At 42.9% G+C, this 22,815-nt stretch overlaps 1 protein-coding gene across 1 annotated transcript in view; it reads right to left on the minus strand.

Moving 5' to 3' along the window:
- The window catches only part of Plcb4 (phospholipase C beta 4), a 363,836-nt gene extending 341,510 nt beyond the window's left edge, over positions 1-22,326 (minus strand). Inside the window, exon 1 of the mRNA XM_038331031.1 lies at positions 22,237-22,326. The gene's annotated coding sequence lies outside the window, so the exon portion shown is untranslated. The remainder of the gene's footprint in view (positions 1-22,236) is intronic.
- Positions 22,327-22,815: the final 489 nt, after the last annotated feature.

Below are 22,815 nucleotides of genomic sequence, written 5' to 3' on the forward strand. Positions count from 1 at the left end.
CTCACCTTGCATCCTGGAAACGGGCCAAAGGCAATGATGTTCCCCTTCACTTTTGAGCCTGATGTGGGACAATGGTCTTGGACCCTGTCACTTATATTGTATTGTTTTAATAGAATGCTGATTGTCCAGTAGCCAGGCAGGAAGTATAGGTGGGGTGATCAGGCAGGAAGTAGAGGAGGGGCAACCAGAACAGGAGAATTCTGGGAAGAGAAAGACTCAGTCTGCAGTCATCACTAAAATGCAGAGGAAGCAAGATGAGAATACCTCACTGATAAAGGTACCAAGCCACATGGCTAACACAAGAATTAAGATGTAAGAAAGAGTTGATGAGAAGCTTGAGCTAACAGGCCAACCAGTTTATAATTAGTGTAGGCCTCTGTGTGTTTCTTTGGGACTGAATAGCTGTGGGACTGGGCAAGACAGAAACCTCTGTCAACATGAGCCCACACCAGAAAGAAACAGTTCCATGTACACAATGAAATACTGAGGTCCATGTGAAATTAGCTGCCATACAGGATACCAAGATTGGAGCTAAAGACACATGTTTTACAATAACTCTTCTCATGTTTCAGCTGTCTTTCCTTATTTCTTTCTCTGCATCTTAAAGTAATTAGCAATGGCTGACTTATCTCAAAAAATGATATAAGCAGATAATCTACCAATAAATATGAGGAGTTATACTTAGTAGACCTCTGATTACACTAGACAGCTTTCTAGACATACAAAGTCTTAACATAAAAAGAATTCTTGGTTGGCTTGGGGTTTTGTGTGTGTTTACTTGTTTTAGCTTTTTATTTTGCTCTTATTTTATATGCACAGGTGTTTTGCCCGCACACTCCTCTGTGCACTACATGAGTACAGAGCCTGTGGAGACCAAAAGAGGGCATCAGATCCCCTGAAACAGGAGTGAGAGACGATTGTAAGATGCCATATTGGTGCTCACAACCAAATCCAGGTCCTCTGAAAGAGCAGTCAGTGCTCTTCCACCCCTTTGTTAGTTCTTCTAATTTATTTTATTAAATACAAGTGAAAAACATTCCACCATGAAAAGACAATTTTGGAGGGACACTCATGGAAAAAATGTACCAATAAGAAGCAATGTACTGTTTCTCCTCCTGGCCCTGGCCAGATCAGCTGTATTATGAACAGACTGGGGTACCACTTTCTGATTTCCAACAGCATTTTCAGAATGATCATGTGATATGTTTATGAGCTGAAAGTTAGCTTTAAAACTCTTAGGGAAAAGGACTGGAGAGATGGCTCAGTGGTTAAGAGCACTCACACTTTTTACCGAGGGTAGGAAGTTCAGTTCCCAGCTCCCACATCAGACAGCTCACAACTACCTGTAACTCCAGCTTCAGGGCTCTCCAACACCTCTGGTCTCCATGAACACCTTCATTCCATGAAGCAAAAACCCACAGACCACTCAAATGCGCATATTTAAAAGTAAAACTTTTAATTAAGAAAACTCTTCAAGGGGCTGGAGAAATGGCTCAGCGGTTAAGAGCACTGACTGCTCTTCCAGAGGCCCCAGGTTCAATTCCCAGCACCCACATGGCAGCTCACAACTGTCTGAAAATCCAGTTCCAGGGGATCTGACACCTTCACACCAATGCACATAAAATAAAGATAAATAAATCATAAAAAAGAAAACTCTTTGATACTACCAAGATGTAATCCTATTTTTATTCATATCATAGGGTAAATTATACATGTTTATAAATTTTGAAGCATGGTGACAAGTAACGTTGACCAAAATTAAATTTATAATTTTAAAACAATTTCTCATCATGTGTCACCAGAATGTATCTGATTTGGGAACAAAATCATGTTAATTATTTTGAAGTTATTTTCTAAATCAATAAACTAATGCATGTATCTTATAACCATCTATATCTGAATTATAAATAAAGGAAAAACTGTGTTTTATACTTTATGCTATTTATTCTTGGCCAATTATTAACATGTATTTGTTATTCTTCTATACTGGCTAGTTTTATATGTCAACTTAAAACAAGCTAAAGTCATCAGAGAAGAAGAAGCCTCAATTGAGAAAAGATTCAACTGTAGGCAAACCTGTAGGGTATATTTTTTAATTAGTGATTTATGGGAGAAGACCCAGCCCCTAATGGGTAGTGCCATCCCTGGGCAGGTGGTCCTGGATTTTATAAGAAAGCAGGCTGAGTAAGCCACAGGAAACAAGCCAGTAAGCAGAACCCCTCCATGGCCTCTGCAACCCCTCCTCCAGGTTCTTGTCCTGAGTGAGTTCCTGCCCTCACTGTTTTTGATGATGAACTGTTATATGGAACTCAACTCCCCATGTTGCTTTTGACCATGGGGATTCATCACAGCAATAGTAACCCTAACTAAGACAATTTCATACACAGTATTACATTATATGTTATTATACTGGGACTATAAAATACACATTTCTATTTATATGTATGAATACACAGAAATGTGTGTTTATTATATAAACAAGCATATACAAAATATAAAATATATATATGTGTGTGTGTGTGTGTGTGTGCGTGTGTGTGTGTACAGCCTGCACTGGCTAAGATTTCTTGGACAGACACCTGCCTATCCAGTTCCAGCACTTATCTGCCTTGATCAACCTGACCAACTAGTTTGAGCTAACACGAGTTCTGAATTATTGTTTCCACTTCAGTGGCCTATTATTTAACCACATAAGTAAAGAATAACTGCAGATTAGAAATCTCATTCCTCCTACTGTATCAGTCATCTTTCCCTTACCAGGACACCAATACAACAATCACCTTGACTGCATCAATTAGTCATTTATTTGCTCCTTAGGAGTTTTGTTTCAGAGCAGGGAGATTATAGAATGTAGCAGCTCACAGACAATGAGTGTTTCTCAGGGTTTAATACTCCTGAACATCTCGCTGCTAAAAACATAATCTCTAAATTCCTTCCAAGTGAAGCAGAATGGGAACTGTCCAGGTGTTTCAAATTTTCACCTGAACTCTTGATATGCCTGACAATGAGAGCTGTTCTTTGCAGATTCACAGGCTTTGTTGCCTGTGGCCAAGTGAGACTTGAAGACATCCACACTTAGGAAACCACAGAGCAGTAAAAGAATCTTCGAAGAGAATCTAATTGTTCCCATTCCTGCCTTCTTTACCCGCCCCACCAAGTACCCAAAGCCATCCTCATAAATGTGGCAATCCAATCTGCAGTGAGGAAGGCTGATATCCCATTGGCTATCTGGATGCCCGCTCGCTCACAGAGACTCATGACTTCGGTCAACAGAGGCCCGGGAAAAAATGGAGATGGGCTGTGCTTCAAAGTCTGATAGTACAAGACTTTCCCTGCGGGCCAAGTGTGTTATTCTTCCTGAGATGGTCATTTTCGGTGATTCTGTTAAGAGCCCCACCCAAGTAAGCTTCCTGAACAAAGGTACAGAACAATCCAGTGAACTGCCACTAGTGGACAGGTGCTAACTTCTGAAGTGGCTATCCGGACAGGGAACACTTTGACTAAAGTCATAATCCAATGACCTTGCAAGAAATTCCAAAGAATAGGTCAGGGGACATATGAGAAAGAAGAGTCATGCAGCCAACAGCTCTGCTTAGTGCAGCAGCCTTGGCCCAATCTTGTAAGAACTGCCTTTTTTCCTTATGGCTGGTGACCAAGCCTCGGTCAGCTGGAAGAACAGATATTAAGAGAAGACATAACAAACCAGATAAGAGAATGGACACTCTGATTGTCATCTGGGTACATTTTTTTTTTAGTATTCAAAATTAGGTTGCCCCAAATATATTATGATGGCTCAAAATTATAGGGTATGCCAAACATACCATCCAATGAAGAGGATGGAGAAAAATAAAGATATTTTCTGCTTGTTTTGTAAGGTGATCCAGTCAACAAACCAGTTACACTGAGGATCTACCCTGTAGATTTGTTTCCATGAACCTGAGTCACAAAGAAACCTGAGACATTGAAAAAAGCGGAAGTTCAATACATCTCAAAAGCCTTCACCCCACAGCCCCATTCTATCAAAGTGACCTTCCACAGAGAGAGACTGTACATTTCACCCAGACAGTCCAGCTTGCCAGAAGAAGTCCAATTATTCAATCAATCAATCAATCTCTACAAAGAGACTCGTGCACCCTTTGGGTATGAAATACACGAATGGTTTGAAAAAGATGAGAAAAAATGGACTTGAACAGAGAGCTCGCGACACAGGGAGCAGCCCCTCCTGGTAATAAACAAAGACCTGAAAGAACGCTCGGCAAGCCCAAGCCTTCACGTATCTCCGCCTTCACAGAGAGGAGAATGGTGTGGCTTGCTTCAGGAGAGTCAGTCAGGGCATGGCCAGCTACCAGGCAATTCTCCCAACTCCTTTCTTAGAGCCTTTTCTCATATCCTGAGAACCTCCAAGGTGAGCATTTTCATCAGGGATACAATACTCCACTTGATCAAAATCGTTGGTTGGGTTGTTAGGCACCGGCAGCCTGGACGATCTGGAGAATGGAACACAGAGGAAAAGACCTTGGGGGATCTGACTCCAGCTCAACCAAGGCAACGTGCTTCCTTGGCAGTCCAGAACCAATGATTTCAACGAGACTGTTTCCTTATGCACAGAATGAGGATATCACCACAAACCTCACAGGACAGAAAAAAAAAATCAATGAGGAAGGAATCAGTATTGCCCACGGTCATTTGGCCTGTCAGGGACAACTCTGGGTGGCCATGGCACACACTCCTACGAAGTTTGGTAAGCCTCCTCCAGAAGACTGCCGGGCATCCCAAGCTTTGACAAGACACTTAGAAAATGTCAGTTTCCTTCCCAGACATCGACCATCGATGCTGTCTGTACCTGAGAGTGACTTCAAAGAGCCATTTTCTGCCCACGGCCATGGACTATGACATGTATCTTCGTGTCTACACAAATGAGTTTCAGATGCTCACATTTTCGTAAGGCTTTGCCTCCCTTCACAAGAGCAAAGTGAACTACGTAGAGGGGTGAAGAATTCCAACGATTACTTAATCCCCACCACCTCTTATATTCCAGACTGAGTCATGCAATGGCAAACCTCCTTCAAACAAAGAAGTTTAACTGTTAAGATCTTTTTTTCTTTTCAAAATTAAAAACAGCAATTCCGCTGTTCCAAGCTACAATAACCAAAGAATCATGTTGTCCCTGGGACTGTAACACCAACCTACAGAATGGAGGAAGATTCTTCAGAAAATAAACTATTTCCAGCAAGTAAATCTGTGATGCTTAAGGTAATCCCTCGCTGAAATGCTCAAGTCTTGGTGGCTTTCGGCATTATTAGACTGTGCAGTTGATGATGTCATAGGAATGGACGTCTACAATCCCAGTGGGATTTATCTCTTCAGATCATCAGCCATCCTAAATATCAAAGGCACAGTCAAGGTCAACATTCTTCCCACTGAGAAAAGGAGGTGTCAGCAAGGTGGACGATGCCCATTTATGCTGCCTCACATAACTACATGGAATTTAAGACTAAGACAAAACTTGATAATTAATGTTAAAAAATGCATTGCTTAGATACCAATTATAGATACAGCAGAATGCATAAAAATCCAAACTAGGATATAAAAAAAGAATGAACTAAGCAGAGATGTAGAAGAGCAGCATGTGGCCTCTCTCCTCATCTTATATCTTAATTTTAGGGCATGTAGAAAAACCTACTGTGTGCTAGCTACTATATGATTCTGACTAAAAAACAGGAGCCTCCCTGTGACTGAAGTCTTTTACTGCACAGCTTACACCTTATTCAAATGAATTCAAATGGCAGAGGCTGCTCAAGTGAATCACTGCCATGTTATACATATACTGAGAGAAATTACATGTCCTATCTAACCTCATTCTGTGACGCAGCTAAATCGGGCTCTGGAATAAAGTACATCATTTCTACACAATCAAATTCTCTCTTACTTAGCAGCATGATATTTTAAAGCTTACTCTACTAGTGAGGTTTCACAAACATCCACATATTCCTCCGTAATCTAAAGCATAATAATATAATGCATTCTATGTATGATGCCTTTATAGTCAATAAACTGAATAGAAATCACTTAGCAGGTGTGTTCCCTATTTTTATAAGCTCAATTCCACAAATATCTTATTCCTATATCTGTAATTCGTATAGAAGTAATTAAATAAAATACCACACTCATAACAACTCCATTCTGCTGAATGTGTTTCCCCAATGAGCACCAAATCACAGAAACTGGTATATGCTACCTAATGAAAGTCTCACGATAATTTATTTCCCGACAGAAATAGATATTCCCTAGGCAATCATGAAAATGCTAAGAAAAAAAACTTTTATAAAACTACCCTAGAACTTATGCTAACAGCAGAGAAATTCCACAAGTACATGTCATTTATAAAATTATAAACGAGGCAATAATTTGAATTAATAATTATGTGAAATTATTTAAGACCATTTAATATGGTACCTTTCAATTCCTGGATCTCTCAAAGATGTGAACTTCACACAGTAAAAACACATAATAAAGGCAAGGACCTACCTACGCTCTACCCACCAAGCCTTAGGAAAGCTTCAGAAAGCACTGAAGGCAAGCCTTCTGAGGAAAGGAGCTCATGCTCAAGGGCCAACATTAACATTCTGAGGCGAGAGACAATGTGTGTATTTAGTAGCTCATTTCACCATTCCGTTCTAAATTGCCAAGCACTTCCCTTCATATACCTTCCTCAGCAAGCAAATATAAAATGCCTCCTTTGTGTCCAGTATTGTGCAAGGTCAATGAGGAAACAAAGAATCTACTTCAGCCTGAGGGAGCGCACCAGAGCGCGCGTGCGTGCACACGCACACGCACACGCGCGCACACACACACACACAAGTTACCATCTCAATAGGACCCTATTATATGCTGCTGCTGTGTGTGCTGTAACAAAACGCCACAGACTACACAGCTTAAACAGAAGAAATTTTATTCTGGAGGCTTGAAGTCCAGGATCAAGCCCAGGCTGTCTTGTTTTCTGCTGCAGCCTCTCTCCTTGGCTAAGACTGCTACCTTCTCTTTTGTGTCCTCATGTGACCTTTCCTCTGTATCCACGCAGGCACAGATACAGCAGTGTGTGTTCAGGTCAACCTTATTTTGAAGCCTATCTGTCCTATAGATCAATCACAAGACCTTGAATAAATGTTTTAATCACTCTGTGTTCTCAGTATCAAATGATGACTATGCCTACCCTTCAGGATTGTGGAGAGAATGAGGTTGCATTCCTAAGGCCCAAGGCACAAAGCACACAGGGTTCTGAGCTGGGTCTCAAAGTAACCCGGGAAACCATGTTATAAAATACTGCGATATTGCAACTCTAAATTTTTACTCTCAAATATTATGATTTTTGCAAAGTAAAATGTCACAGAATTACTCCATTTCTCCAGTGTGGTTTCTTGTACATCCAGCTCATACCTGCTGCCACTTGAATGCTAGAGTGTGTGTGTGTGTGTGTGTGTGTGTGTGTGTGTTTGTCTGTCTGTCTGTCTGCCTATCTGTATGTGTCTCTCTGTGTGTGTATATGTGTGTGAGTCTGTCTGACTGTCTGCCTACCTATCTGTGTGTATCTCTGTGAGTATGGGTGTGTATGTATATCTGTGTGTGCATTTTGTCTGTCTATGTGCCTGTGTGTATGTGTCTATGTCCATGTGCCTGCATGTATGTGTGTCTGTCTGTCTGTATGTTTGCTGTCTGTTTGTTTGTTGTCTGTATTGCATGGATCTGTGTGTCTCTATCTGAATGGCTTGGGTGTGTGTGTGTGTGTGTGTGTGTGTGTGTGTGTGTATGTGTGTGTGAGTCTGTCTGTCTGCCTGTCTATCTATGTGTGTCTCTGTGTATATGGGTATATGTATATGTCTGTCTGTCTATCTGTGCATTTTCCTCTCTGTATCTATGATCCTGCATGTGTGTGTGTGTCTGTCTGTATGTTTGCCGGTGTGCCTATATGTGCATGGATGTGTGTTTGAGTATGTCTTTGGGTGTGTGTCTGTCTGTCTGTGTCTGTGTGCCTGTGCATGGGTGTGACTTTTACTCTGAGAGTCTCAGACCTGTGAGGCAGGAGGGGGAATGTAGGATGCAGTGGCTCCTAAGCCCTGTGTTCCTGGTATTTCATAACTTGTGCAGTGTAAGTGCTGCTCTCACTTCCACTGGGGGACGGGTGAGTTTCTCTCAGAATATTATAGACCGGACATTTTGTTGAGATGGGATGTATACCTTCCAAATAACTGATGTCGTCACTTCTCCCCGAACGCTGGGAGACCGGCGTCTGTGGCTATCAGTTAAGCAGCAGACTCTCACTTTCCAATCTTTATGAGGACCCGTGGGCTTGCCCTGTTTGTAGAATCCAAACTTAGAAAACAGGGGTTGGCCTATAGCTGAACAGTTCAGAAGAGCACGCCTATACCGAGTTACCATCAGGATGGGCATTAATACCCAAGTCATCTGTGTACTTTGAATTCTTCCTTTCCCCTAGGAGGCTGGAGAAATCCCCTGCATGCTACTTATGACAGATGGAGAGGCGCTTTAGCCAGCTACTGATTCCTTCAAAGGGAACGGAAAACAGACAGAATGAGGCCAGGCTCTTGATTCTGCAAGGGCCTCACATATCCAAAAAACTCTAAATAAAAAAATACATTGTGTGCATTTCCAGTTGCTGCTTGTAAAGTATAAACTAAAATCCTCCTAAATATTGTCACCATGGAAACTTGAATGATGATCTATTTAATAATTAGCATCCTCAGCAGTATTTTCTCTATACAAAGCTAAAAGAGGTTTGATAAATCAAAAGGATGTGAATTGGAGAGAGAGAGAGAGAGAGAGAGAGAGAGAGAGAGAGAGAGAGAGAGAGAGAGGAGACAGAGAGAGACTGAAAGAGAGAGACAGAGAGAGAGACAGAGAGAGAGACAGAGAGGGAGAGAAACAGAGAGAGAGAGAGAACCTTTTAAACACTACCACCCCACAAGTGGGGAGGACAGAGTTACAGTTCCAAAGACATTCAGAGTAATTCAAACCATTGTAAACAACATGGTCCCTCAACTCTGGAGCATGAAAGACACTTTCAAAAATAATATTCAGTGGAATATTCCCCTTCAATTTAGTGTATCTCCATTTGGCAGTGATATGTTCACAGGTCATCATTATGAAACTAAAGTACAATGCAAAAAGTAAGTACAAAGCATTTTAGATCACCCTAAGCTTGGTTAAATAAAAAACATTCTCTTTAATAAATCTCCTTCCTGTGAAATCCCTGCAAGTATGAAATGGGGAAACTTCTCTAACTTGGTGCTGTAAGGAAATATACTATAGAGAAGAAGCATAATATATTGAAACTGAGCTCATAATACGGAAAAGACACACAAGCCTGTGGCCTCCAGGAGTAGACGATAAACTGTCTCCTGGGAAACCTCACTGGGCGTGGTTTGCTATTATAACATTAGAGTTTCGGTTAGAGAAATAATGAACACAGAGTTTTCAGATTACTGACCACCTATTCTGCCATCTGTCAGCACCCTGTCATTCCTCTATAATGAGCGTGTAGACGGCTTCAGGTTATTAACTGTGGTACTCCTTCGGCTTGCTCGTTCACTGCTTTCCTAATTTACTCCATGGGCAGAATTTACAAATGATTTAATACTCACTCATTTGAGAGATGCTTATTTAGTCCCCAGTATGCACCGTTTTTGTTTCTTCTATGCATGAGGGCTGTGTTGTAGCTAAAACATGCACAGCTGACATGGAGACAAAGGTGCAGGACCCACCTGCTCTGGGGTAGAAATCAAAGGTGGTTTTGAGGGATAATGACCTCCGTCCAGAGTCTATGACAATTTGGACAGATTCAGCCGAAAGGAGGACGTGTGGTTCAAAGTCAGCAAGTACACAGCATCCACAGCATCTAAGTTCTTGGAGTCTAATAAAGCTTAATATAGGTCATATAAATAAAGGAGCTAAAATCTCACTGCAGAGTTCAGGCCAAGGGTGGCCTGCATTTAGAAAATAAGGGAAACAGAAATTAGTTCTAAAAGTAGTAGGGAGTTGTGAAAGGGCTTTATAAATAATGCTACAAGACGCTGGGCAGTGGTGGTGCACACCTTTAATCCCAGTACTCAGGAGACAGAGGCAAGTGGATCTCTGTGAGTTCGAAGCCAGCCTGGTCTACAGAGTGAGTTCCAAGTCAGCCAGGACAACACAGAGAAACCTTGTCTTGAAGAACCAAAATAAATTAATTAATCAAATAAATAAAACGCCACAAGACTTGTTTTTGTGCCAATTTCTTTAGCTGATGTGAAGGATGAAGTCAGAGGCAAAGATAAAGTTACGAAGTCGCTGTTTCGGCATCTATCTTCCTGAAAACCATAAAGCCCTAAGTGAAAGAAGGAAAAAAAAAAGCATCACTGTCAAGAATAGCTGATGCTCACTTCGAAGCAAGCAGAATGCATGACTAATAGATGAGGGACGGAGGGTGGGTTATACAGCTATAACAGTCAGGGCTTCAAATGAAAAGGATATTGTTATGGTTATGGTTTGAATTTGAAATGTCTACCACAGGCACATGTATTTGAACCCTTGATCCCCAGTTGGTGCTGCTTATATATGGAGGCTGCAAAACTATTAAAAGGTTGGACCTAGTTAGAGGAAGTTGATCCTGAGGAACAGGTCTCATGCATTACAGTCCAGGTTCTAGACAAAGGCTCTCTAGGCTTCCTGATCAGCATCGATGTAAATAAGCAGCCTCATGCTCATGCAGCCCTGTACCTACCTACCAGCTCTGCTACCATACCTTCCTGACCAGAAGGGATTGTACCTGTCCAAACTGTGAGCCAAAATAAACCACCTCTTCTTTAAAGTGTTTCTTGCCATGCATTTGGTCATAGTAGGACAAAACCCACTACAGTCATAAACTTGAGCAATGGTATCAAGAAAGGAAAAGAGTGGACAAAGACATATTAAGGGGGCATGTGGGGGGGACCCTCTAAATGAGCAACACAAAGATTTGTGTTGGTACACAAAGATTTAGAAACTGAGACAAAACACACATTTGGAGTGAATTTGAGAGTTTCTGTTTGGGGCATTCTGACCTACATGCACCCATGAGGCTTCAAAGTCAAGATCTCTAGCAGACAAAGGATGATTTTGAAGCTCAGACAAAAATTTCCAGCTACAGAAGTTTGCAGTAAAGAGTTAGTTGACAGAATGCAAAAGTAAAGAACCATCACCCACAGAAGGAGTTTTAGGGTGAGCCAACGCTCATTCTGTAGAGCAATAGAGAAGTCTCCAGAGAATACCAGGTTAAGTGCTAAATGATGAAGACTATTCATGAAGCTCTGCCCCAATACAGAAAAAGAACTTTCTGTGCGAGGGCCAAGTAAGCCCTTGGAAGCAGCGACTTCAAAATCTATGGCAGCAACTACAGAAGTGAATCAATCAAGCACCATTTGTTTCCTCTGCAATGAGGATGTTACACCTGAGTCACCAACTCTGGGTCCACACGGCAGCTCAAGTCTTGGATCCTTAAGCTATAAACTTTGGATGTAAGGAAAGAGAAACTCCTTCCAGCCGCCCGATTTTATGATTCTAATCAAGTTTCATTGCTTGCTCATGAAGAACAAATGCACAAACCCAACAGAGCAGCTTCACCTTTTCAAACAATAGGATCAGGAACACAAGAAAGCAGATGGAGTTGATATCTGGTGTCCTTATTGCTCTGCTGAACAAATGAGAAAATAGAGTTTGCTCATGTCCACCTCATGATGCTAATGACTTCATTAAATTGACTTCTTTGAATGCAGATCACTGCTAATAATTTAATTCCCTCCTAGTCTCTTCTCTGGGTACCTAATTATTTTATATAAAATATTTTAATAAAATATTAAAAGCAAGGAAATGACATCCCCGGTATCCAATTGGATGGTGGCAGACATTATGAATCCCTTTTACCTCTAGCCCTAGCCTATCAGGTAAAGGAGATAAAGTTTGCCATTCCATGGTTTTACCTAAGAAAGATAGTCTACTCCAAATGACACCTAAATACTGTAAACTAATACTATTCCAAGAATGACCACAAAAAGCAGCCATATGATACTTTGGAACAATCTCATCTTTCAATTTAATTGTTGCAGCTAAAGTTTTACATTTTCATAAAACAGACTTCAGGTTTTCTGCCTTAACCTGAAATCTAGCTGACGTGGCTCCTACTCTGCCAAAGGGAGTAGTTGAGTTCTGCCTTCACCTCTCCAGACCATATACCAACTCCTTCCACCCTGCCTACCATTGCTCTGTGACTTCTATCTGGGTTCATCCATCTCGGTGACAGAGGTAGGCATGCACAGACTCCTGCTTTCCCTGCTGTGATATTACAGGATCACTGCGTCCCTACAAAGGAAACAGTTCCTGACAGTCACAAATCCCCAGCCGTCCTTGCTAGGCCACCTTTAACATTCGCCCTCATTGTGTTCCTACACTTGGCCACATTTTCTTTCTTCCTTTCTTTTTATTTTTTGAGACAGGGTTTTTCTGTATAGCTTTTGGAGCCTCCCTCTATAGACCAGGCTGGGCCCGAACTCACAGAGATCCACCTGTCTCTACCTCCCGAGTGCTGGGATTAAAAGCGTGCACCACCACCGCCTGGCATTTGCCCACATTATCTAAAAGGTCCCTTTTGAGAGCCCACCCCAAAGGACTTGGTTGATACATATCGTCTAATCAGGTCCTGAGACAGAGGTTTGAAGAGTGAGTTTTTATGGCTATTGTCAAAAGAAATTGTCTGTAAACTGTGAAATACTGTAAGGTTTCCATGAGCAAACCTAGCACAGACGTAAGGTTTCCATGCCAAGGGAATACAACTGATTTGTGCCATATTTCTACAATTCACAGTGTGCTGTAAAAATAAACATGCAGAAGGCATACAATCAGGATCTGAATGTCACTGCCAAGCTAACCAGAAGCTTGTTTTAAAATGGGTATCTGGAGGAACAGATGAAGGATTCAGACCCATCTCTGAAACGCAGACAAGATTCCATCTTCATCAGGGTATCTTGACCCCGATGGAGAGGCTTTAAGGTAATTCTAGCTCCTGTAGGCAAGCCATCAAATTCTGAAAAGCAACGACTAAGTGGATTTATATTATTGTTAATAATTATAGTTATCAGAACTGTCACTTCTAAAAGAGTCCAATATCAGTGACCTAGATTTACTGTGTTTTTTTTTTTTCCAACCAGTCTTGAGACGAATATACCATGTAGTTTCTGAGGTACATAGTCCTTTGTGTACAGTTCATTTCTCAAACTAATGAAAATTAACTTCAGGTACCCACTAAGGAAACTCAGTAAGAATGCCATGCCATCGATTCCTCAAAAATCTCTTAGAAGATATTAGGGACACCTGTTTTCTTGTTTTGTTGCAAGCTTATTATTTTTGTTAGTTTGGTGGGCTGGGTTTGGGAAGTTTTGTGTATTGAGATGTGAGTAGTGCTTATGTAACCTATGCTGGCTTCAAACTCAAGATCCTTCTGCCTCAACCTCCTGAGTGTTAGGTTTACAGATGAGTACTACCAACCCTAGCATAGGGGAATCTTTGGTAACTCTATACAGCTGTTGTTTGGCGTCCACAGAAGTTTGCTTCCAGGATTCCACAGATACTCAAGTCCCTTAGATAAAACAGTGTGGCATCTGCTTACATATCCTCCTTTATACATTATGTTACCTCATTACTTAAGATGTCTCATATAGTATAAATAGTTACAATACTGTATTGTTCAGGGAATAACCCTCAAAAAAATATCTAGGGCTGTGGATGGAGCTCAGTCACAGAGGGCCTGCCTGAAATAACTATGAACATGTTCAGTATAGATACCTTTTCCCCCTAACAATTTTGACCTGCAATTATTTGAACACAGGGATTCAGAACCCATACCATGGAAAGCAGACTACATTAGCAAATCTAAATTTACCAGTAACTTCAGAGAGGCATTTTTAGCCTCCAAAATAGTTTAATTGTCCAAGGTCAGAATCAATCTACATTATGCATTGGCTCCGTAGGCCCCGACTTCTCTAAAGACAATTCCGTGATGCTCGTAGCATGTCCCTGCTGGAAAATCTCAAAGCTAACCAAGATGATGAGAAAACAGACTTTTAACTCCGATTCTACAAAATATCTCTTTATTAAAGGGCTTTCCCATTAGTCCCTTAACTAGTGAATACTTTTTTATTAAGTACTGTAGTTTAAGTACATGATATGTTTCTGAAGTCATTTCCGGGTACATAGCATAAAACTGAAAGCTAATTGAATTAGTAGCTCTGTAGCAATGTAGGCTAGGTTTCGGTTAGAAGATCCATTCCTATACAGAACCTGAGGCTCTGTGAGACAGAAATTCCTCCACCAGGGACCTTTTGAAAAGGCAATGTGACAGTGTTTTCTCTGAATTTTAAAAGTGCATGTGCCTTTTTGACCAAATAATTCTATTTCTTGGAATTTAGTAATAAGGGATTTTCACACATATTCATGAAGATCAATGAGAAGAAATCTTCTTTCCGCATACAGCTGTGAGAAAATGGTTACATCCTGGCGTTTACATACTACAAGATTATATGCCACACCAGGCTGTCTACAGTGCTGCAGATTTGAGCAAACCAGTATGCAGACCACAAAACTGCCATGATTTACAGTTATGAAGACAAAGCAAGCCATGCAAAGATCGATGTGGTATGATCCAGTTTATATAATAAGAAAAGGCATCTGCATGTACAGTATGCTCCAACTTACATAACAAGAAAACCACGTCTATGCATCTGAGTATGTAAATGAATGGACTAAGGGAGACGAGAGAGACACTTGAAGCTGTTGCCAATGGCTATATCTGGGGAGGGCGTAGGTGGGAAGGAGTACTTTATATATTGCTACTGTATTTCTGCATTGTCATTTCAACTGGAACATATTAGTACATCACTTCCATCATTTTAGAAACCAGTAAAAATAAAAACTTAAATTCCAGAGAGGGCGTTGATGGTCTATTCAAATAACAGAACAGCAATAGAGAAAGGAGAACCCCATCCCAAGGGACTGCACTTTTATTTGACCCAACGGGATCTCCCATTGATGAGTGAGAAGGAAAAATTAGGGCAGATGCACCTTGAAACGCTCACCTGCAGAAACAGATCTAAATTCTCTATGCTCAGGGTAAATACAGCAACTGTAGATTCAGGAAGGGACATCCATCCCATGATTGACAGAATTCAAACCAGTGACCAAGGCAAGAGAACTTATGACCCATAATAGGGGAAGTTAATAATTTCTCTGTTCCAAACTGTTCACATTTCAAAGCACTGTCAAGAAATGGGATAGAAAACAATGTCCCACCTCTCCCGACGCTGCACATTTATCAATACCTTAGAAAACAAGGAGAGAGGAAAAGCCAGAAGTTCGGAATCTGAACTTTATACTCACTCAAAATAATATACAACTATACAACAACAAATGTAAACCCTGCCCCTTTAAAAAAAAGTTGTAAAAAGCAAATAAAACTGATAGCATTTTCTAGGACACGGTGCATCTGAGAATTTACACCTGACACAAGGATCAGCATGGGAGCTCTCAGGCTGAATTCCTGCCACAAACGTGTCAGGTTTGGCACCAACATGGGTAGGTGTGTGCCAGTGGAGGCCAGAGGTCGACAGTCATTCCTCATTTGCAACAATCTTGGGCTTTGTTTTTCATGACAGGGTCTCTCACTGGTCCGTGGATCACTGATTGGGCTGGGCTGGCTGGGCAGCTAGCCCCAGGTTCTGCCTGGTTCCAGCCCCTCAGTGCTGGGAGTCTCTGCGATGACAAGCAAGCAGCTTTGTTACATGATTCTTGAGATCTAACTCAGGTATTCATATTTACGTGGCAAGCAAGTATGTATTTTACATACTGAGCAATCTCTGCAGCCCAATTTCCAAGCACTTTTTGGTTTATTTAGTTATCTATTCTATGTGTATGAGTATTTTGTCTGCATGCATGTCTGTGCACCATGAAGAAGCTTGGTCCCCACAAAGGCCATCAGATCCCCTGAGACTGGAATTGCAGATGGCTGTAAGTCACCATGTGGGTACTGGGAATCAAACCTGGGTCCTCTGGAAAGAGCAGCCAATGTTTTTAATCATCTCTCCAAACCCATCTGATCACTTTCCAGGGGGAAGACTTCACATATCCAGTGCTCTATATTCTGTGTTTCTTTTTAAAAATGTGTACGAGTGGCAGGCCCCTTTGACAGCTGCTCCTGGAAAGGGACACACATGGGCCACCACGCCTAAGGTCCCTGACACCTGTCGGCAGCACCCGTGTGTATGCTGTTTACCTGGCGCCTAAACCAGCAGCTACAACAGCTTCACTGACACCAAAAAAACTGCCAGGTGAAAAGTGGTCCTTGGGTGCCGACCTTGCATTGGTAGCAGCACCCCCCACACACCCCCGGTTAGCATCCACTCACTTCCCTCTCTCAGACTTTCCAGCCTATGCCACTGCAGAGACAGAAGTCTCTAGAGTGAGTGAGATGAGGAAACAGGGCTTGATCCTCAACTTGCTCCTCTGATTCCATCTTTGCAGCAGTTGCCAGAAGCTTATCTATTACATCTCAGTCCAGTCACTTAAAATAACTGCCACACCATGTTTTATGGCAAAAAAGAAAAAGAAAGAATAAGACCCCCTCCTTTCCGCACCACGCACTATCCTAACTACAGGGAACACAGAAGCACGGTTGAAGAGTTGGAGGGAGTTCTGGGCTAACATGCTGCTTGCCTCTAATCCCAGCTCTAGAGAGCCTAAAACAGGAGGATATGTAGTTCGGAGCAGCTTGTGCAACACAGCCAGACCCAGAACAAAACAAAAATGGTTTACGGGTCAATCCACCTGGATTTTCATCTCAATTCTAACCCTATCCCATGATTAACCCCTCAAATGTAAGTTCTCTCCAAATGCAAACATGAGTCGGTTACTACTCCATAGTCCCCCCCCCCCCCCCTTTCAAAAAAAGAGCCCAGGGGAGGAAGTGAACGAAGGGGCACATTTCAAGATCTCAACAAGCATCTGGTTTCGGGTTTTTGTTTTGTTTTTTCACCTTTACGGTTGTTAATAGTACCCTGAGCAGAGAAGTTAAGTGTTCCCACCAATGCCCATGGGAAAAAAGGAGCCACAATGTGCCCCTAAACATCAGTAGTCCCCAAATTTTTCTCATGGATGTTTCTGTCCTTGCAAGGCTAAATGACTTAATATGGTCTATTTTAAAGCCTTGCTGAGGGACAGAGGCCCTGGGGATAGCATCTGGCTCCCGCATTAGAGTTCAAAACCCTACACTCACAGAATCTTAAGGCTACTCGAGCAGAGTAATGTTGGATTTCTCTATCCAAATGCAGTCACAGAGTGGGATGAGTCCAGAGGAAGATCTGGCACTAGGAGGTGGCCTGTGGGGTCACTGGAACTTTCCCTGATTGCAGGATAGAAGTGTAAGTATCCCTTATAAATAAATATAAATAAGAGTTTCCCCTGGGCGGGCTTTAACAAATAAACCAGGCCATCTGCCTCTTATGGTGGAAGTAAGAATTGTGAACAGTGATCTTGGTAGCATTAGTGGGAGAAGAGGCAAAGTGGTTTTCACAGCAACACGAATGCAGTCCCCAGCACCAATCATGCTATACCAACCTGAGCCTGGGGTTGGGTCAGAGGCAGGGTAGTGAAGCATTCTTTAACCAGAATCAGCCGAGGCCACAAGGCTATCATGGGACAGGGTCAGGATTAAAGCTCAGGGATGACTCATTCCAGCACCATAAGATCTCAAATGTGCCATTTCATGCTGAAGGCAACCCCAGAACACAATTCCCCAGCTACTCACTCAACGACTCCAACAGGGGTCATGTCTCAGGCCAAAGTTCTTCACATTGTGGGGGTTATGCACCATTTGTGCAGCCTCGTGAGTCCCCCAGATGCTTCTAAGCATATTTCAAATATATAAAATTAAGTACAATTAATAAGTATCACAGACACTAATCATACTTATCAAAATCCTAAGTTTTAAAGTGAACTCACATTGGGCTAGAGAGGTAGCTCTGCCGCTGTTCTTCCAGAGGACCAAGGTTAGGTTCCCAGCAGCCACATGGTGGCCAGCTAACAACCCTCTGTAACTCCAGTTCCAAAGGATACAGTGCCCTCTTCTGGCCTCCTAGGACACTGCACACACATGGTACTAAGACATACATGCAGGCAAAACACACATACACATAAAATAAAAATGAATCTAAAATTAACAAATAAAACAACACGAATTCACGAGAAACGCACATCTTTTCAAGCTGTTAAATGCCAAATGTTACCAAGGAATGGCTCCAGTGCCGGCTGTAACTGTCACTTAGAAAGAAGTAAAAATTAAAGACCTGACCGCTGTTCTCACTTAAGATGAATCTCAGTTACGCTGTTTTTCCTGCCTCTAAGGAAATGGCTACTTTAGTTCATCTGTGCTAAAGAGCTCAATAACATCCTTTAATTGTTTAGGAAGAAAACAATGCTTTCCAAGGGTGGTGGATACTGAAGTAACATTTGCCCGGGATCCTCAAGGGATCCTGCGAGAAGAGCTGTGAGGAGACTCCCAGGTGAGAGAAGATACCGCTCTGTGGTCACATGGTAGAGGACATTCTCATTGCAGAATCCGTGAGGAGCAGCCGGGAGAGGTCTTCAGAGAAGACTCTCTTCTGATCTACGTCCTAGCCACCTATTTTGTTTCCGTATAGGAAAAGAAAGAAAAGGCGCCGTTGAAACTGGGAATAATTTTAAAAAAAATTGGACATTCATTCTCCCAAACAAAATGATCTCTTGGCTAAGTTTTGAAATGGAGGGCATTACTACCACCCTCTAGGAACTCTGGTTACACCTTCCACAGGACCACAGGGAGGAAAACCAGCCTGGCTTTCAGCAAGTGAGGTTCATGATCATGAGAACTGGGTTGACTTTTTGAAAGTAGGCTTACATACAAGGATGATGCAAGATTCTCACTCACCCGCTCACTGCTGTATTAGTACTGGAGTCTCCCTACAACACAGGCGAATTACACCCACTCTTATATTTGGTGGAGGTAAAGAACCGGAAGCATGGACACACAAAGTCATAACTAGAAAACAATATTACAGCTTAAGGAAGCAGCTCTGCTCTAAAGGAGAGGCTTTATCAAAGGAAAAACTATTAAACAGAAAAACAAACACAAAGGAACAGAAGCAAGGTTATTCTATGCCCTGCATATGACGGGGGAAGGGAAGAGCGGACGTGGACAGGGCTCAGAGTTAAGCTGCATCCTTGCAAACAAGGTTAACATTGGAACAGGAGCTGCAAAACCAGGTACCTGTCAGTGCTGGCAGATGTCCTTATTTCTCAAGAGGTGAGCAGGTCTCTTCCAGAGACACATTCACTTGGGAAGTGAAAAGGAACTATTTACAAACTGCAATCTGGACACAAACTGCCAATAGTGGTCACTAAACATCCTCATGGGCCCTTGACCTCATTCTAAGTATCAAATGCAGAGCTCCTTGCTTTTACGGAACTCACAGGAACTCACAGTGATAACAAGGCCTGGGTCATCCCTGCTAGGAAACATGCTCTTTTGTTCCTACTCTAGAAGTAGTCACAAATGACATTAAGGACGTCCTAATCTGCCTCATAATTTTCATTTTTCAATTAATATTTACATTTTCCCCAAAATATTTGTATTTACTATTAGGGCATTTGTTGAAAGTGTGAAAATTACAAAAAATATTCCTTCACATAGCACTATTACCTAACTGCTCTGGTCCAAAAATATGAAATTTACTTGCAACATAAGATTTTATAATTGAAAAAAATCCAATGTGGCAACTAATTATTAATGTTGTGAAAATCCACCAAAAATTATTTATTAATTATGACATTTGGGTTTGCCACCTGCATCTGAAAAAACAGGGATGACAAGCAGACACTGTCCCCAGAAGCTTATATTCCAGCCTGTCACAACTTAGCATGCCACTGAAATGGGTTCACAGACACCTCAGCAGTGTATAAACCCAATTTTACACAAAGGGTAGGTAGGCATGAACGCAAGGCAAGCATTCGGTCATTCGATTACCAGTAAATCAAATCTTAAAAGAGATTAGTAGCAGCCTAAGGAAATACCATGTTCACTAGGATTGCCAAATATGTTCCATGTTGCCCAAATCAGCAGTATACATTGATTGACCTAAAGGCAGCTGGATACATTGTTGGAAAGAAAACAAACAAACACATAAGCGCTGAAGGATCTCTGTTGGAGATGGAATGAATTATTTCAAGGGTGATACAAATCTTTAAAATCCACCTCTCCAAAAGCTGTTTTGAAACCTTGAAGGGTTTTTTAATTCCTGTTAGTTCCCTATCTGATAGGACAACAAGCACACAGCCTGGGTTCCAGGGCATGCAAGTTTAACGTCATTCACATTTCCCCATTCACATTTCCCAGCACACAGATAGAAAGCTTGCAAAAGAATATTGCAGTACGAAGCCCTTCTGTGTGGGTGTGCATTTGTAAAATAAAAGTAGAATTATTCCAACAGATGTAAATGTGTTCCCTGTGATCAAATGGAGTCTTTGAAATTCTGTTTTGACAGTTACTTGTAAAACAGCATTTCCACAGCGATTAATTCAGAGCTTGGTAGTGATATCATCAAAGCTAAATCAAAACTAAGTTCTGATGGCTGAGTAACAGAAGTTGGAGGGAAGCACAACCAAGGACGTGGCACACAGCACCTTGCAGTGTACTGTGTCATGTTAAGACCCACTAGTTCCATCAGCAAAGTTTCGTGACCATAAAAACGCTCAGAAACGCTATTTCATTTTAAATGTAATTTTTTCTTACAGTTGCTCCCCCAAGACACCGGTCATGTGTAAACGTCTACAGTTTTAAAAGATGATATAATAGATCAATACACCAGTTGAAAAATATGCAAGACTGTTCTGTGAAAAAAAAAAAAAAAAACCCAGCATGCTAGATTACATAACGCAGACAGCCAGGGATTACACCACAGGATTCTGGTGAGCTCAATGTCTGATCCTCGGTATGATTCTGTGACTTAGGTTATCAAAGTTTGAAGGGTTCAAGACATTAGGCTCTCAGTTCAAACACATCTCTTAAAAACCACCAGTCCTGAAAACGCTAAAAAAAAAAAAATTAAGTTAAAATTTCACATACACACCATCTTCCCCTCTTCCTCACTTTCTGGGCCCACAGGAGTATGCCCCGGTCAAGTCACTGGTTGCTCTTGCTGACCATCTCTACTTTCGATCTGATTTCTCTTTAAAGGAGAAATTCAATGCTTGGACATTATTGCCAACCAAATCACTTAACGCATATCTCCACAATGGAAAACTTAAGTTTACGGCCCACAGTGTATCCCACTCAAGCTTTAAAAAATGGTGACTGTCCACAAATGCTTTGTCCCAAATAAATCTCAAGCACCTTGCTTTACAACAGTAGGAAGAATCGCTATAGGAAGTTTTTTAAAAAACAAAACCATATCTCGAATGCATGCATATTTGTGGAAATATAATGGACACTTGTCATTCTTTCTAGAAAAAATGCTGGTTTTAAGACTCTAAAACTTGTTCATTTGGAGAATTCTATGTTTCCACACTTCGATTCAGTAGTTTACAAAGTCTAAACTCGGAAATTTTGTACAATATAGACAGAGTCTAATTGACTAAGAAAAACAACTTTAAACTTCTGAAAATAAAGCAACCTTCATTTACGTGTTTTTAGGAGGCCCAAACACTGCCCAGAAGGAGCGCTTAGCCTGTCAGTGTCAAGTGGAAACGCTCTATCATTCTTAAGCTGTCCCCAGAAGACGCTTAAGATGCACACGCACACACATTTACATGCGTTGCACAGTGCCAACTATTTCCAACCAAAATAATCATATACACGTCGAGCCAAGCTATTTCTAGCGCAGAAGCGGGTGAACGTCCGGGTAGGCAGAGGAAACCCAGTAGCAGATGACTGCCGGGGAGGCGGGTGGCGGCGGGGTCCCCTGCCTCCCGCGCAGGGCGCCTCGCACCCCGCACCTGCACCGGGTCCCCCGGCAGGGCATCCGGGGGCGCGCGCGCGCGTCCGGGACGCACCCGCGGGAAGCCGAGTAGCCCGGCGGGCCGTGAGCGACTGGAGCATCCCCGGGCGGGACCCGAAGCGCCTTCTCCTACCTGTCACTTCGAGGCGAGTCGCTGCCGGGGATGCGGCCGCCGCCGCCTCCGGGAGCCCCGCTGTGTGTATGCGCGCGCGCGCGCGCGTGTGTGTGTGTCTGTGTGTGTGCGCGCGTGTGAGAGCTTGTTTGCGGCGCGGCTCCTCAGCCGCTCGCGCGCCGCCACCCCCTTCCCCGCCGCCGCGGCCGCCGAGCCCCTCCGGCGCCGCCCCGCCCTCCGCCGCCTCCGCCTCCCACCGGCCTGCGCCTCCCCGCCGCGCTCACCTCGGCCGCCCGCTGCCCGGGGCGCCGCCCGCCGCTCCCGCCGAGCCGGGCCCCGTGCGGCCCCGGGCACGCCGCCCCTGCTCCCGGCCGCGACGCTGCCTCCGGAGCCCAAGCCGTCGCCTTGCAGCCCCAACCTGCCCAGGCTACGGAGCATGCCCAGTGCGGCGCCCGGCGGGGCTGGGGGTGGACCGGGGCCGAGCGGGCCGGCCGTGGGGGGCGGACGGGAGGAGCGGGTTGGTTGTCCCGGGGTCGCCGCTGCTTTCCGCGTGCAGGGTCCGGGGACGCGCCCGCGGTGACTGAGTTAAGCCCGCAGCGG

Source organism: Arvicola amphibius, chromosome 5, assembly GCF_903992535.2.
Source record: "Arvicola amphibius chromosome 5, mArvAmp1.2, whole genome shotgun sequence".
Lineage (NCBI taxonomy): Eukaryota > Metazoa > Chordata > Mammalia > Rodentia > Cricetidae > Arvicola > Arvicola amphibius.